Below are 5,238 nucleotides of genomic sequence, written 5' to 3' on the forward strand. Positions count from 1 at the left end.
TAAAGTAAATGAATGGTTTACATCTTTTATCAATTCAGATAAATGCAATATTTTTTTTCTGGTTACTTCATAGAAAATGCTTCTGTCTTTCAACTAGTGTCTTGTTGAAGTTGGCAGACTTGATTTTTAAAGGAGGAGGTGGTGGATGTCTCCTTTAATGAGCATGTGATCAATTAACTCTGAACGCAAACAACCCAAACACCCATGAAAGAAACAGGTTGGCTTAAAATGCTCAGTAGTTGCCAAATGCAGGTGTTATTTGTTTTAGGAAACAACATATTTATCTGTAATCAGCACATCTGTCTGAACTGTCTCAGGTGTGTGGCCAATATGAGAGATGGGTAAGGGAAGTTGGGACACAAGTTATCATGCTACTCGATTAATTTTCTACCAGATTGAGTGCACACTTGGTGGGAACTGGTTTTTATTCTATCCTTTCATTACTGCTGGGTTTATCCCAATGTCCCTTTATACGGGAATCTATAAAGGTGACCTACATCTTATCTTGGAAATTAGAGTCCACTAGAAACCAGGTTTTTATTTTCTGTGCTTCTGTGTTTGTATTGTGGTGTACTCAACATGCATAAATTTGACTTTTGGTGCGCACCTTTTTAATTTTTTTACATTTGTTTAGACACAGTGTGGTCTCCATGCTGTTACACTTCTGAATTGTTAACCCTAATCCACAACAGGTGAGGGGCAAAGCTGAACGTAATTAACCAGACGACACAAGGGGAAGCAGAACTAAACACAAATTACTGTACCAGGAACACAGGATGATCAAAGTCAAACAGGAAACACACAGACACAGGACAGATGCAGGGGAGACAGGAACAAAAGGAACTAAACCAAAATTAACAAGACAGGAAACTAAGATGAATAATCAAAACCCAAAACAAACTAGGATATAACAAACCTCAGTGAAACCAGAACTAAACACAAAAAGCTGGGCACATGGCCCAGGACATGACAGTTCATTTTTAAGTTGTTACATTTAGTTATTGCTTAAATAGTGGTGGAAGAAGTTTTACCGTTGTGTTATATCAGTCTATATATATATATATATATATATATATATATATATATATATATATATATATATATATGATATTAACCTAAATCTCTTTATGATTTGGCTCTAATTGAGTTTTTGTCTTGATATTCCTGTATTTTCTGTACTATGCGGTACTTCTCACAGGTGACAAAGAAATTCACAGAGGAAAGCTTTGCCAGCCACATACAGAGCTTGATCACTAACAAGACTCATGACAAGTTTGATAACCTCACCTCGTATCTGGACAGCAGCGGTACCACACGTGTGTCTGTGCTGGCTGAGATGGATCTGCTTTGTCTGTCACCAGCAGCATCAACTACATGTCAGTATTTGGATGTTTTCATTGTTAGGAGCCAGGGTTATTATAGTTAACGAAAACGAACGAAATAACGAAAACTGAAATTGAAAAAACATTGTCGTTAACTGAAATAAATAAAAACTATAATTAAAAGGAAAAAACGATAACTAATTAAAACTGAATTGTGAGTTTACAAAACTAACTAAAACTAACTTAAATTATCGATAAACTGACTTTCATTTACTTGTTTTTTTGGGGGTTTTTTTTTAAGCCTTGTGGATTGATATGAAATCATTGTTTCCGCTCTCCGAGTTTAAGCTGGGAGCGCCACAGGACAACTGTGTGAGTGCGCATGTGCGTGCGCTCACCGCGCTGGTCCGCAAAGTAATGGCTGCGGTCTGCCGAGTCCCGTATGGAGGTTCTTTGAGTACAAACACCTGCACACGACCACAAGATAATTAACACACACAATCCAGCTACACAAGCATAAATGCGGACATGAGGTCGGCAACTTCTGTAGGTTGTGTACAGAGGCCGCAAAGACCCTGCAGGTTTAATTAGCGAGCATCTAACCAAGCTAGCTCCAAAACAGAAGCAGCTTCAGGTGGTGAGAACATCAGGATGCAGCTGGATTTGAGCTTTGACTCCTTCAAAGAGTTTGTTTTTGTTTAACACCACATGTAGCTGTTGTTAATCTGCTGCACTGATGCTGAACTTTATTGTGGAGTTTATTGTAGAATTTATTGAGTTTGGGAGTTCATGTTTTTCTTTGTTTCTCCCTGTTTATGTTCATGTGTGTCCTTAATATTACACACATTTAGCATGTCTTGTGAACAGTTGGTTGTTGACTATATTTCTTTAAACTGTATCTTTTGTCAAGTTTTCATTACACAATAGTCACTTTTGCGCCTTGAATCTTACACCTGATCAGGTATGAAAATACTAAAACTAATACTGAAACTAACTGAAACTAACTAAAACTAAGCATGAAACCAAAAATAAAAACTAATAAAAACGAGCAAAACCACTCTGAAAACTAATTAAAACTAACTGAATTAGAGAAAAAAAAGTAAAAACTAACTAAAACTAAACTATAATGTAAAATCCAAAACTATTATAACCCTGTTAGGAGCTATCAAAAATGATTCTTACTTTGAACCTAACGTATAAAAAATGTTTGTTAAAATTTTTTAGAAACTGCTTTGTGTGATGTCTCTATTGCAAGGAGTGAATTTGTATTGTCTGTTTTTTTTATTTATTTATTTTTTGTTTACAGATTTGGCTCGATGGTCTTTTCTCTGAGCACTGGAATTATCCTCAACAACCAGCTGCATGACTTCTGTGGAAGAGCTGATAGCATCTCTCCTGGTAAGACATCAGCAGGATGCATTTCACATTTAATTGAATCTCAGATTCAAGAGGAACAATGTGTCCCTCTGGGTATCCTGTTGGAGGTCCTGTGGGAGTATGGGGTGTCTGGCCCGTTGTTGTGGGCCATTCAGTCCTTGCACAACTGTAGTGAAATCTCGGTCCGTACTGCCGGCAATAAGTCGGACTTGTTTCCTGTGGGTGTTGGACTTTGCCAGGGCTGCCCTTTGTGACCGATTCTGTTCATAATTTTTAATGGACAGAATTTTTACACTTATCCAAGTGGTGGATGGCTTCGGCCTTGGTGACCTCAGAATCTTATCTTGGCATAAAAATTGGCATCTCTAACTCTGAGGCCATGGTCCTCAGTCAGAAAAGGGTGGAGTGCCCACTCCAGCTCAGGAGCGAGTTGCTATCCTAGGTGTAGGAGTATCTTGAGGTCCTGATCACAAGTGGAGAAGGAAGTGGAAGATTAACAGACCGATTGGGGCTGCGTCTGCAGTGATGTGGACGTTGTAGGTATAAATAAAATGAAATAAATAAAAATGGTAATTAAAAGGAAAAAACTAATAACTGAAACTGTATTGTGGGTTTACAAAACTAACTGAAACGTACTGAAATGACAGATAAAACTCCCTTCATTTTCTTTTTTGTCAGTTTATTTAAAAACCTTATGAGCTGATATGAAATCATTGTACCCACTCTAGTTTTAGCTGGGAGCACCATACAGCACCTCACTGTGTACGTGTGCATGTGTGTGTGTGTGTGTGTGTGTGTGTGTGTGTTTATCTGCTCACTGCCCCAGTCCACAAAATAATCGCAAAAGCAAAATGTGGGAGAAAGAGGGATTTCTTTGCCAAAGTGAGACAGATAGAAACGACTGTCTTGTTGTGGATGATGGGAAAATGTGTGGAACACTTCACAAGGGGAAAAACCCCACCAAACTCAAAATCCACCTGAGAAGTGCACACAAGGCGGCTACAGAAAGCCCTCTGAAGTTATGCAGTAACCTACAACGTAACCTAACGTGCACCTCTCGAAAAATGTAGCTACACGTCGGGTCCATGCAACAAGTATTTCCAGCTACTTTTCACCACAGTTTTTAAATTTATCAGGAATAATAATCAAAGAATCAATATAAGGACTCAATATAAGTAGCATCAAATTCCTGTGGAAACTATCAGAATGGACAGGAGGGCATGAACAAAGTGGAAAAAACAAACAAACAGAATACAAAAATGTTTGCAGCCAAAAAGAGAGACTGACCACAAAGAGCGAGGACCAAAGAAGGGAAAAGTCCCAGCATTTTTTTCAGCTGTCAGCTGGCACTACATATAAAAAATAAAGAAGAAAAAAGGCAAAATTAAATAAAACTAAACTGTAATTTTAGAAACCAAAAACTATTTTAACCTTGCACTGTATCATTCTGTCATGTTGAAAAGGGAGGTGAGTGTGAAATCAAAAGTGTTGATTTACTGGTCCCTACCCTCATCTGTGGTCACGAGCTTTGGGTAGTGACAGAAGGAACAAGATAGCAGATACAAGCGGAAGAAATGAGCTTCCTTCGAAGGGTGGCTGGCCTCTCCCTTAGAGATAGGGTGAGGCGTGCAGTCTCAGAGTAGAGCTGCTGCTCCTCTGCATTGAAAGGAGCCGGTTGAGGTGGTTTGCACATCTGATTAGGATGCCTCCTGAGAGCCTCTTTGGTAAGGTGTTCTGGGCATGTCCTACTGGGAGGAGGCCCCGGGGCAGACCCAGGACATGCTGATGAGATTATATTTCTTGGCTTGCCTGGGAACGCCTCGGTGTCCCCCCTGATGAGCTGGAGGAGGTGGCTGGGGAGAGGGAGGTCTGGGCTTCTCTGCTTAGGCTGCTGCCCCCACGACCCAGCCCCAGAAAATTTCTGAGACTCAGGCCAAAATCATTTGTTAACATACATGATCAGTAGCACTACAAAGCAAATTCGGGATGCTGAATCAATGATTTGTGTGAGAAATGTTTGTACACATGATTTAGACACAGATTTGTGTGTACACACTGCTTGTTAATGAGACCGAATCATTTTCTGCTTGTTCTTCTCTGAGTCAGGATTGTACTTTTGCCCTGTCACTCAATTTGTTGTATTTCTCAGGCGAGTGGCCTCCCTCCAATATGGCTTCAGCTGTGCTGAAGTCACAGTTGAAGATACTGGTGATTGGGGGGTCTGGGGGGAGTTGGATCACAACTGGAATGGCCTCGGTGCGTGTCTATGGCAATCATACAAAGTGCCATTAAGATAAACTGATGCAGACTGATGCCCCTCTCTGTTCATGAGTGTCTTCACCCTAATCCATCCTGTAATCATCATTTTCCCATCTTGTAAATGACTTTGTTTTTTTCTATTTCTCTCCAAGGTCATCATGAACCACCTTTGGTTTGGAAAGAGCCTTAAAGAGGCAGTTGATACTCCAGTTGTTTATGTTGACTCTCAAAATGAAGCAAAGTTTGAACTCAGGGGTGAAAAGGTAACATATTCACTATA

The 5,238-nt window shown here is 39.8% G+C and overlaps 1 long non-coding RNA gene across 1 annotated transcript; it reads left to right on the top strand.

The window, feature by feature from the left end:
• The first annotated feature begins 1,294 nt into the window (after positions 1-1,294).
• LOC115775380 (uncharacterized) lies at positions 1,295-5,238 on the top strand. The gene is made up of 3 exons (XR_004019309.1): positions 1,295-1,376; positions 2,629-2,720; positions 5,111-5,238. It is a non-coding gene; the product is annotated as an uncharacterized LOC115775380 (long non-coding RNA).

The sequence above is a fragment of the Archocentrus centrarchus genome, unplaced genomic scaffold (genome assembly GCF_007364275.1).
Source record: "Archocentrus centrarchus isolate MPI-CPG fArcCen1 unplaced genomic scaffold, fArcCen1 scaffold_112_ctg1, whole genome shotgun sequence".
Lineage (NCBI taxonomy): Eukaryota > Metazoa > Chordata > Actinopteri > Cichliformes > Cichlidae > Archocentrus > Archocentrus centrarchus.